This window comes from Camelus ferus, chromosome 21 (assembly GCF_009834535.1).
Source record: "Camelus ferus isolate YT-003-E chromosome 21, BCGSAC_Cfer_1.0, whole genome shotgun sequence".
Lineage (NCBI taxonomy): Eukaryota > Metazoa > Chordata > Mammalia > Artiodactyla > Camelidae > Camelus > Camelus ferus.
The window spans coordinates 7,800,469-7,813,323 of record NC_045716.1 but is presented as its reverse complement, the minus strand read 5'-3'; positions in this window follow the sequence as shown (position 1 = coordinate 7,813,323).

Here is a 12,855-nt window from a genome sequence, read left to right as displayed (position 1 = left end):
ATGCGTTAGGTTTCCCAGACAGTGCTGCCGCCTCCTCCAGGAGAAGAGGCGACCGTGGGTGCTGGCTCCCTCCAGGGACCATGAAGTCATTCTGCCCTTCCTCCTGTCACAGTCCACAGCTGGCTCCTTGACTCAGGATGGCCTAAAGCTTCTACTCATGGTATGGTCCATGGACCAACAGCATCCGCACCACCTGGGAGCTTGTAGACATGCAGGATCTCAGCACCCCTCACACCTACGGCGGTGTCAGAGTCTGAGATTCCCCAGGAGGTTTGTATGCACAAGTGGTTCTAGGCTTCAAAACAGCAGGGTCGCATCACTATGCTATCAGAGAATGTCCCTCAGCCCTGGAGATAATAGTAATAGTGAACAGTTACACAAGCTTTTTTTATTTCACAAAGCATTTTCACAAACATGATCTTTTTTCATCTTTACCTTGGCAAGGTGGTTTTGTTTCTTTTACCTATCTTAGATCAGGAAATTGACACCCAAGGAAAGTTTAGTGCTTGGCAAAGATCACACAACAATGGAATAAAAGGGTTGGAATCTGAATTCAAGACTCTGGGCTCCAAACCTTGACGTCCTGCATTATCATTCAAGCTCGACCAGCACTCCTCATGATAACTACTGGGGCAGGCTCCCTGCAGTCATCCAATTTATATGTTTGCATTCCTTCTCTTAAGCTGCAGTAAGCTTTATGAAAATAGACTTCGGACCCTGTTTGCGAATGTTTATTGCCCACTAATCAGAAGTGAGTTGCAATTAGGCTGGAGTTATAAAGTAATGGCATGGTAGTTCCCATGTAATTAAGGAGTAATAGCAGGCGATTACATCTCTGGCCTGGAGACTGAAAGTGATATCACCAAAGCCCACCTCCTCCTCTTCAGAGAAACCACGAATACAAATGCAATGTCAAGGCAGCACTGCAAATCACCCAGCAGGGCGGGTTATTTTCCCCCTCGCCTCTGTGTTTTTATCACAGTTTCTGGGATACAACCGGATGCTATTTAGGCAGCCGCTTAGCTGCTTTTGTTCCATGTCATTAAACCACAGCTCTGGGTCACGAGGGTCTCCGGTCCCAGCTGGCTAGGAGGAAGCCATTCGATGGCTCATGCCCCTCCTGCAGGGATGCCCTTCCCCAGCCCGGGACCTCTGCCTCGGGAGAGCTCTCACAGAGAGCCATGGGGTCATTGCTTCCCAGGGGAAGTGGGACCCTCTAACCTGGTGGGCCCGATGGCACCTGCTTTGTCAACTACCGAGGAGCCCAAATCTGCTAGTCACCTCCAGGGACATATTGCCCGGGGGGACGGCTGACCTGGGTACAAAGACTATTTGAGGTTCCACTTTGGGCAATGCCGTTCATCAGACACTGCCCTCACCTTCTGCCTAGGGGAGCCTGGCACACAGGTTGTGATTCATTTCAGAGGGTGGAGGAGTCGGTTGGGCACCGACGTGCCTGTTTGGGCTTCCATCTGGCTTTTCATTAGCACGCAGCTGTGCCTCGCCGGCCGCGCTGCCCAGCTGGGTTAGGCTGAAAGGGCAACTTCTCCTGCAACTAGAGAGGAAGTGGACTTGATGAAAAGACACCTGCTGCCCTGGGATGCTGGGAGGGGCTCTGAGTGACCAAGGGCTCATTCCCGTCAGTCCCCTCCTCCGTCATGGGCTGCTACTGGCCCACGTCCCTCCTGGGCCATCTCAGGCTGTCCAGCTTCCTGATGGAAGACAGACACCATACTCAGCCGTGAGAGCATCCCCCCTGGCAGCCGCTGCTCTTGGGCCCACCACCCGTTGCTGCCCAAAGGGAACACCTAGTATTTATAGAGCCTTTACCAGCTTGCAGCTCACACAGCCCTGTGCAGGATCCCAGCCCAGGAATGGCCTCCCAGGACCTTGCCTAGAGCAGCAAGTGCATCATCCAGTCATTTTACTACAGGACCATTTTAATTTCAAGAGACCAGAAAAGTCACATAGATAACCCAGCTGCTGTACGGGATAGAACAAAACCAATGGGGTTCACCAGTCCATCGTGTGCTGGCTTGACTGGGAAGAAAACAAGGATCCCCTACAGCTGGTTTTGGACCTAAAAAAGAGTGACTCAATCCTAGGTATGGAAGCATAGACTCTGGAACTTGAAAAGCCTTGGAAAAGCATCCAACCCAAACACACCATCCTACAGGTGAGGAAACAGAGCCCCAGAGAGGTTGTGAGACTTGCTCTTAAGACCCAGGGCTAGCTGGGGCTGAACCAGGAAGGATACCCAGGTCTGTGATGCTCACACATTGGTGGTAATGAAATATATATCCCTGTTCTTCTACTTGCCAGAAAATGTAATAGCAGAGCCAGTCCCCACTAACACGGTGCAAACACGAAGGGTGTGTGTTGGGATGGGAAGAACGGTGGCTTTGGAATAAGAAAACGTTCACTCTAACTCATTTCACCCTAGTAGCCCGGTCTCTTGCATCAATCATTGAGCTGAAACTTACCCATCTATAAAATGGGAATAATAAAACCTACCTCACCAACTAAATAGCAAGGGGAATTAAATGGAAAATGAAGTGCTATGTAATTGTTATGACAGGCAAATTCACATCGATAGAGTCATCTTCGCTAATAACGCTCCCTTTGGCTGTATGGGCGAGGAAATGCTAAAGTGATTTCAGAGCCCCAGAGGTAAGGTCTGGCACGGAGCCCTTCCCCCCAGTTTGCAGGAGCGTATACAAAGAGTGTAGGATCTCAGGGAAATGAATGTGGGCTTGCAGCTCGAAGGGGTGCTGTCAGCTTCATCGCCAGCCCCACAGGTACAGAGCCTCTGCTGGGTGTGAGCCAGCCTCCCTGAAGCCTGATGGAATTGGGACAAGCAGAGAGGCCTGGGCAGAGGATATGACATACCCAGACCCGGAGTCACCAGGAGGAAAATCTGACCCAGTAACCTCGTCCCGCACCATCTCCATCCTCCAGCCCGCCTGGCTTTCATCAGAGCCAGTCACGGTGAGCCTGAGCTCTGGAGCCTCTCCTTCCCTCCCCCTCCCCACCCCACCTCCAGCAGAGGTGCTAACGAGCAGAAGCACAGCCCAAGGACTACAGCGGGAGGGAGAGAGGAGGGAAGCAGAAGGGCTGAATGAACCCAGCCCACAGGATCGTCAGGCAGAGAGCAAGGGCCGGTAGCTGGTTCAGAGACTAAGGGCCCAGGATGTGCTCATGAAATTTAGTTGCCCAGGTCGTGCCATGCACGAGGCTGGCTCCTGCAGTCCAGCGCTCCCCCAGCCACAGCACGGAGCCCCCTGGCTGGAGTTGGCAGGTGAGTGAAATGCCCTTTCGTGGAAACTCAACCTCAAATGAATGTGAGTGAAACAAACAAACAAATAAATAAATAAAACTCTTCTAAACTCCAACTTGCTTTATAAGTTGAGTTGTTATTTTTAGTCTCTTTCCAGGTAGATTGGTCCCTAACCCACAGGAACCATCCATTTTTCCCACTGCTGAGAGCAGTCTGCATGTCACAATCGCTGTGTCCTGTTGATTCTAAACATGAAATACGATCACCACCCACCCCTCTGCCGCTGCTCTGCCCTGACTCAGTCCTTCACTGCCATCGTCCCTGACTGTCCACTGCCAGCGGGCAGAGAACTCTTCTTTCTGGCGGATCACTCTATTCTGGAACATCGTAGCCACTCAGTATATATTGTTGGGCAAATGATGGGCATGATTGACTTTAACGGGCCCCTCGCTCAAGTTGCTGTCTGCTTGTCTTGTCTACGTCTGTCCTTGCTTCAACCTGAATCCTGCTACCAGATTAATCTTCCCGATTAAAATCTTCTAATGCCTCCTCGCTGCTTACTGAATTAAGTCCAAACCCTTTGCTTGAATTCCCTGCTGGCCGTGATCTGGCCCCATCTGACTGCTCTCGTTTACCTTCGTGGATCTGACACCAAACTTCGTCACTACTGCTCTCAAACTCACCCCCGAGGTTCCCACTTCTGTGCCCTTAGGGATGATTTCTCTCTCTGACCAGCGCCCGACTCCCAGAGGCATCCATCCAACTGATACTCAACTTTTCTGTGCCTTCCATCTCCTAATCTATTAAATGAGAGATTAATAGTCATAAGGTTGTGGTATAAAGCGAGGGTCCAACATTTGATACATGGCAAGCGCTTGATAAACTCCTGTTAATATTACCTCCTCTCAATGTCCAGTTCAAATTTGACCTCATTCAAAATCCCCTTCTCCCCGCTTCCTGCTCCCCATGCTATATCCAGTCCACCCCATCCCTTCTCTAAGCATTTAGAAACTCTCAGCACACTCTGAGTTATGGTTATCCAGTCTTTCTTGCTAGATCACAGGCACCTTGGAGGCCCAGATTTGTATTACCCAGAGGTTACAGGTATGCTCCTGAACTGAGTCCACCCTGTTTCAAATCCCAGCTCCACAGCTTCCTGGCGGAAACACTTTGGGCAAGTTTTTTTAGTCTCTCTAGGCTTGGGTACCTTCTCTGTGAAATAAGGATAATAATGTTATTCAGTCCCTGAGGTTGTTAAGAGCATTGAGTGAGATAATCCACCTAAATCACTGAATACAGTGCTTTGTACATAATATGTGTTGGGTAAATGTTAAGAATTATTGTGACTCTTCATTTCTGTCTCTAACATACCTAGCGGAGAACCTTGAATACTAAACAAATATTTGGAGAATAAATGAGTCTTGGAGGCTCTGAGTCAGGAAGGGGCATGTTAGGTAGCAAGACTCCCGTGCTCTCAGTCCTTTGCTGAATGGCTCCTCGGTAGCCGTGGAGCAGGTATTGGCAGGTGCGTGGCCCAGCTGGGGTACAGGGCATCCCCAGTGTTCATTTGTGTGTAGGAGAACCCCACTAACAGGAGTGTGGCTAGAGGGTTAACAGGGTCCAGGTCTTTGTTACTGCAGCCACAGGAAACTCATGCAGAAATCTAAAGGGAGCAGAAGGTTCCTGCGGTGGGGAGTGGGGAGCCACCAAGAGGCACATGGAGACAAGTACAAAGTAAAGAGTGTTCCAAAGCCATGTGTACCACTTCACAGTCAGAGCGGTGCCTCCTTCTTTAGTCTCCCTGAAGGGGAGACCAGCCTTCAGCTGAGCACTTCATGGCTCCTGATTGCCCCCAGCTCTGGGGAACCTTTAGATGGGGGAAGCTCAGGGGCACCTCTGGGGTCTCGTGTCAGCCTGATCAGGGGTATTGATGCTCTGACACCAAGAAGCTAACCACTCTTTGCAGCTTAGGAGCTTTTGGGGAGGAAGAGCCCACTATTTACCTGGCAAACCTCCTGGGAGCCTCCTGCAGCCACAAACTTGGCCATCCCTGAATAATCCTTCTTGATGTTCTTTTTGTTTCTTCTCAAATAACCCACAACTGTGAAAATCAGCAGGGTGATTCTCCTGCCCATGCTGACTGTAAAACATCCCTTTCTAAGTGTCAGGAAAACTGAATATCGACACAAGAACGTATCAGACTGGAGACTGGGTCATCCCAGGGGGATATGGGGAATGTGTAAATGCTGATGAAGGTGAACACTGAGGTGGTGCAGCTCGGAGGTGGGGCAGGAAATGCACTAGATCGCACAGAGTCTGCCCGAAACATCTGGGGAAAAAAAGGTTTTCTTGGCCTGCAGGTCACGCCCGCTGCTTGCGAGAACCCAGTATAGGGATTTCCAGAGGCCCCAGCCCCATCCTAGCCCAGCCAGGCTCCCCAGCTGCTGTAGGAAGTGGAGCAGCTCTGAGCCTCCCCAAGGGAATGGCAATCCTGCGCTCTCCCTGGAGAATGCTTTCACGGCTGAGAAAGGGCTCCCTGCTGCTTCCACATCCCTCCCCCTGCCTGAGGTAAGTGCCCCCGAGAAGTCACAGAAGGGCAGCGTCAGAGCACAGGCTGCTGGGGCTTCTACCGCATTCACCCCACCCCCAGCCCCGGTACATCCCCTGCGGGATGAAGTGACCTGAAGCTGGAACAGGAGTAAGATGGTGCTATTTGTCTTCACTCCCTCCTCTCCTCCTCCAGTCCAGAAATAAGCTTCAATCGCAGCATGAAAAACCTCCTACCCCTGGAGTCCCACCCGGGTAGGCCACAGCTGTGGACTAGCAACTTCCAGAACCGTTCCACCCTCGTCCTGCCCCATTTGTTGTGCTCCAGCAGCGCCAAGATGGCTTCTCCTGTCTCCCCTGCCTTCTGGTTGGGCTCTGATCTTTCAGAGCCACCTACCAGGTTGCTGTAGACCCTTATGCTCCAGAAGACCCTTATGCTCCAGAAGACCCTTATGCTCCAGAAGAATCCTTCCCGGCCCCCAGTCCTCATCAAAAATTGTTCTCCATGGCAGCCCTCACTTGGCACTTGGAAGGAAAACTACTGGGAAATGAATGGAAATGAACTGCATATGCCTCCTAAGCAGCTCAGTATATTCGTACTTCCTGGGATTGCATGTCTGAGAACACGAATGACATGTAGTGCATTGAATGCTGGCCCCTGAAAGACATGTCCACGTCCTAACATCCTAACCCCTGAAACCTGTGAATGTGACCTCTTCTAGAAAAAGGGGGTCTTGGCGGATGTAATTAAGTTAAGGATCTTGAGATGAGATTATCCTGGATTATCCACGTGGACCCTGAATCCAATGACAAATGTCCTTATAAGAGACACAAGAGGAGAAGACACAAACTCAGAGGAGAGGAAGGCTGTGTGAAGACGGAGGCAGAGCTTGGGGTTACATAGCCACAAACCAAGGAATGCCTGGAGCCACCAGAAGCTGGAAGGAGCAAGGAAGAACTCTTTCCCTAGAGCCTTCAGAGGGAGCACAGCCGTGCCCACACTTTAATTTTGCACGCTTGGCCTCCAGAGCTGTGAGAAAATAAAATTCCATTGTTTTAAGGCCCAAAGTTTGTGGTAATTTGTTATGACAGCCCTAGGAAACAGACACATTTGAAAATCTAAAGCAATGGTACTGCTGATTCTTGAATATAAATTAAGATGTGAGGGGCAGGAGGGCAGAGAAGAGTATCAATAAAGAAAGAGCCCTGAGTGGGGAGGGTACAGCTCAGTGGCAGAGCAGTGTGCCTAGCATGCACAAGGTCCTGGGTTCAATCCCCAGTACTTCCATTATAAATAAATAAATAGATAAACAAACCTACTTACCTACCCCCCAACAATAACGAAAAAGGAAATTAAAAGAAAAAAAAAAAGCCTTGAATTGAGGAGTAAAATGCCCTGAGTTCAAGTTCCAACGGTGCTTCTCATGAGTGCCTGCCCAGGAATGATTAACATCTCCAATCCCCAGCTTTCCAGTTTGTAAAATTTGCTGCCTGCCTCACAGGGTTGGTGTAAAACTCAAAACAGAAGAGTGTGCAGGGAAGGGCTTTGGCTCTATACATTGGTGTCCACCAGGAAGGAATGATTAGATTCAGACAGAGCTAGGTTCAAATTCTACTGCAGCATATTCACTAGAGATGTGGCTCTGAGCCACAATTTCCTCATCTGTTAAAAAAAAAAAAAAAGCATAATTCTCACTGCATAAGAACATTGTGAGGTTTAAATGAAGTTATAACTATGAATGGTCTGCACCTGGCCTAGAACTCACTAGGCCTTCAATAAAGAGTTATTGAAATTAGGATTATCATCATCTTTGTCCAACTCTAAATAAGATCAATCTTCTGATACATCAAGTTAACCTGAGGCTCTCCTAACATTTTTACATGTCCAGATGTGTTCTTTGCAAAGACTCAACTTTTCCTCTTGGTGAGAGTCTCAAAAGATTGGCTGAGAGGAAGCTGCAGGTTTCTAAGAAGCCCTGGCCTTTAACATAGTAGCCACTGGGGAGTAAGGCGGGGCAGTAAGGGCCAAAGGAGCCGGCTGTCTCTGACACTCCAGAGACGAGCAGTCACATAGATGATGGGTGGTCTGAAGGAGCCAGAACCACTGGGGGAAGTGCCTCCAGGTCTAAAGCCAGTGGCTCTCAAAATGTGCTTCAGAATCTCATGGAAAGCAGATTAAAAAGGTTATTTTCTTGGAAGCCATGGCAGAGATTCTGACTTAGTCATTCTGGGCAGGGGGCTGAAAATATGCACTTTACCAGCATCCCCAGTGACTCCGATGCCCCTTGTCTACAGCCCACGCTCAGAAAGGAAAGCATGTGTTCAGGGTTTATCTTTCTCCCCAGGGGGTGGGAGGCCAAGTGCTGTGATTTAGGGGTAGAGGGAGCCTCTCCTACAGATTGTTAGAGTCTTGTCAGGATCTCTGAAATCTGTGGCTTAGATATTCTTTACTTGAAGGCCATGTAAAAGGACTTGCAGTGAAGAGGTAAAGAGTTAACCATATTTTGTGCCACTGTTAACATTTTAGCTCCAATGAGCTGATCTGATGGAGTCAGTCGTAGCTGAGAGCTCGTGAAAATCCCAGGGGAGTCTGCAGCTGCCATTTGGTAGCTGCAGGGCAGGGATTGACAAGGGAGGGAGGAGGAGTCGCAGAGAAGGGATGGAGACAAGCATCCTCCATCCTCTGTAGTTGTTTACAGTTTTGCCCAGGCCTGGCCTAAAGGGAGACAGAGAGAGGAGGCCATTGTCCCCAGTGGTGGTGTGAAGCCAGGCAAGCAAAGGAATCGCCAGTTCATTCCATGTGTCTATCAGATCCCTCCGGGCCTGCAACAGGGCTTCCTGCAGCCATCAAGGTCAAGTCGTGGAGAACGCTTATCTATGGGACTCCGCAGAAAACAAAAGAAATCTCATTTTCTCTCAAATTTAATTTTACCCTGTGCTCTAAGAGTGTGATCCTATCAGGGCTGGAGCGTAATAGTCCAGTCGGAGTGGATCAGATTGGATTTTGGATAGCGCCCGCGAGCTCCCGTGTGACAGGCATATCCGGCTCCAGCTGTCTGCAGCGCTCGCCCGCTCGGGGCCTGAGAGTGGAGATGGTTTGCCTCCTCTCCTCCATCTCCAGCAACCCATCCTGTCATCTCTTAGCTTTAGCACGTGGCCAGCAGGACCAAGGCACTACCAAGTTCCTCCTGACCCAGGCTAAGATGTTTCTATTGCAAGTTCCTAGGGAAAACTTGGTTGTTCTCAAGCTGCTAGATGCGAAAACAATGCCAGGCTCACAGCGCTCATCCCGAGCTTCCAGGAGGAGGCAGGGTGTCAGGAAGACACTACGCGCAGTAAAGGATCCCTGGCAAACAGCCCATGGACACAAGAAATGCAGAAATATAGAGGGAGGACTCCATGAGGCTGAAATGTTGTGAACTGGACAATGCATTCTATCACTGAGAACAATTTTCCTTGCTCTAGAGAGATGGAGGTGTGTCACGAGGCTGTGGTCAGACACTGAGCATCAAAGGGGTGGGACTCGGGGCCAGCAAGGGGCTACAGGAGCCTGAGAGCCTGGGAATCCTCAGTATCTGTACTGAGAGACCAAAGCCAACACTTTGGTTAAAAGGTCAAAGTTGAGATCGGGAAACCAAGAAATTTTACAGATTGGGAATAAAGTTAGAAGCAAGTACCAGATGATTGCTAAGAAAGAGCTTTGGGGTGCTGAAGCCCACCTTTATCCTTGCATGGTCCTAAGAGCTAAAGTAGGGCAGATGCAGTCAGCAGCAGGGTAAGTGAATGGAAATACACACCTTATACACATATAGAAAATTAAGTGTGTGTGGAAAATGAAAGGGCAATAGTTGAGCACATGGTCCCTCATTGTGTAAATAAATGATCAGCTCCTTGGAATGAACTTCGGGTACATACTAAGTCCTGGGGTGGGAATTTTTGATACCACCTCTGGCCGAGGGTCATTCCCCAGGACACCCTTAATCCACGGAGCTCTCCGGGGCCTGGAGGCATCCTTGCCTTGGCTGCTGAACTGCACGCCCAAGTCTGGGAACTAGGGACTTTCAGCTAGAAGGATCTAGGGACCTCATGGCCTTAAAAAAAAAAAATCAGGAGTAAGAGGCTGTGTGGACTCTGAGGACAGATTTGATGAGTCGAGAGGTCCCATTCTGCTTCCTGAAGAAAAGGCTTCAGTTCAGGCATGCAGAAAAAAGGGGCTCTTGTCCTAACCCTAGAAACTGCAAATCAATAAAGCCTTTAATGGAAACTGTCCTCAAATCATAGCTTATTGAGGAAGTGTCTGTCAGTAGCAAATCACAAGTTGAAAAAAACTTGTTGTTTTTTAAACATGTAATAATAACAACAGCCATCGCAATGTATGCAGTGTTCACCATGTGCAGGCCTGGGGTTAGGTGTATGTAGGACACCGCGGGCCCCACGACAGTCCCGCAGGGGCTCAGGGCATGACGTCAGACTCATCCCCTCTCTTCCCCTCCTCCTCTCTTCTTCCTCTTTCATCTTTGGCAAATAGGAGCGTTTGGCAGATAGGAGGGTTTTGGCCTCTGTTTCAAATGTCTCTTCAGGTGTTTAGGGAATCCTTTCCTACCACGGTGTTTAGCTTCACGGTTAGGCCTCCTTCTAATGAATAAAACACAACCTTTTAGAGCTGTCAGGGGTATTTCACACTAAATTTACTCATGTTTCTAAGTCTTCCGGAGAAGTCAGCCGAGCCCCACTGGTGAAACAAAGGTGAGCGGAACAGCCTGTGAGTAACAGGCTGAATTCTCATCAAGCGAGAGAGTCAGGGAGGGGCCGGCTCTCTGCCTGATCTCTTAGCGCCCAGACAGTCATCGTCTGGCTACTCTGGAGGGAAGGAAAGGGGTCAAGAAGACTAATCTCATCAATGTCTAGTTCTTCCAATTTCCAGAAATTAAAAAGACTGATCTTATTCAGGACTGGGAAGGATGTGGGGCAATGGGTGTTCTCAAGTGATGATGCAGACTTTGTGGAACATTATATGGAATGTCCTATTAACATTGCACTGGCCTGACCAGCAACTCCTTATTTTGAGTCTTTATTACAGAAAAATATCTGTATATAATATGTAATATATAATACATATGGGTCTATGAGTTGTATCTGGAGGTCTGTATATCAGAGGCAAATGATAGGGTAATGTGTAGTGAATTCTCCCATTTGCCAAACCAAACAAACAGGCAAATGTGTGTGTTTGAGTATGTGTGCATGTCAGTGTATGTGTTAGTGAATACAGAGAAAGCCGTGGAAGCTCACCTACACTGAACTGTGATCTCATTGAGTGGAATCAGAAGGACCAGGGGGACATTAGCTCTTTCTTTATACATCTCTACACTGCTTTACATATTATAAAAAGCATAGGCTGCTTTCTGATTAAAAATGAAATTTAAAAAATTGTACTTAAATGTATTTAGAATTTACAATAGCCAAGACATGGAAACAGCCTAAATGTCCATCAATGGATGACTGGATAAAGAAGATGTGGTATATTTATACAATGGAATACTATTCAGCCATAAAAACCGACAACATAATGCCATTTGCAGCATCGTGGATACTCCTGGAGAAAGTCATTCTAAGTGAAGTAAGCCAGAAAGAGAAAGAAAAATACCATATGAGATCGCTCATATGTGGAATTAGAAAACAAACAAACAAACAAACAAAATATAAATACGAAACAGAAACAGACTCATAGACATAGAATACAAACTTGTGGTTGCCAAGGGGCAGGGGGTGGGAAGGGACAGATTGGGATTTCAAAATGTAGAATAGATAAACAAGATAGTACTGTATAGCACAGGGAAATATATACAAGATCTTATGGTAGCTCACAGAGAAGAAAGTGTGACAATGATTATATGTATGTTCATGTGTGGCTCAGAGATTGTGCTCTACACTGGAATTTGACAGAACATTGTGAAATGATTATAAGTCAGTAAAAAATGTTTAAAAAAAAAACCTATTTAGAAAAACCAGGAGGCATGTACAGCCATTCCCACCCATTATTGCGACACTATCACTATGTGATCCACACTAACACAATTTTGCTCTAGAGGAGAAAGGGGTGGGATGAGGTAAATAATACCTAAGTGCCCCAAAGGACCCTTCAGGGAGGCATCTCGGGTTTGTGAAAGCTCCTCGGCCTGGACCTCGAAAGGCAGCACCACCTAAGCTCAACAAAGCCCCTGGAGAGCGGGCTGCTTGGCGAGCACACCCGCGCAACTTCATTATCAGTGGAGTCTCTGCACTTGATCGACTTCACAAACAAAAGAAAAGCAGGCTTAACAACAAAGCAAAAGCAGCTTTGGCAAAAGAGCCCAGCAAATCACATCGTTAGAGACGGTGTGAGCAGAGCTGGCTTCTCTGTCCCCAGGATTCACCTGCTCACCGTGGAGAGCTGAGGGCCCTCCCGGGCGTCCGCTGGGGTTGAAGGAGCAGGACATCCGAGCTCTTACAACACGGTCACTGATGTCACCCCAGCTCCAACACAGACCCTTATTGCAGCGTTAAATTGTTTGATTTCACGTGGAAAATAGGGTCTGTAAGGTAGACGAGGCCAAACCACCAAACTACCTAAAATCTAAAAGTGCTGGTGACCACGAATTTGGGGTTGACATTTGGCAAGATCGTGTAGAGTTTATGTGATTGTTTCTACTTGTAAAGTTCTAACAGTTTACAAAATCTTGGCATTAAAACTTAAGGTAATATTAATATTACCCTCTACTAAGTGCTATTTAATACCATGCACCTTATCTCATTTAGTCCCAAGGTAGCTTTGCAAAATCTTTTTGGTCTGCTGTACAAGTGGCAAAAATGGGATGGGAAATTTGTGACCTGCTGGCTTTGCCATGTGCAGATGGTACATGGCAAAGCCAGGCTTCAAGCGCAGAGCATCTGGTGTCTGCAATGCAAATCCAGAACTTCTAATACTAAATTGGGACTTGTCACTGTACCACGCTGCTTCCCCATACAAGGTTATGATGACCCTTTCCCTCAGA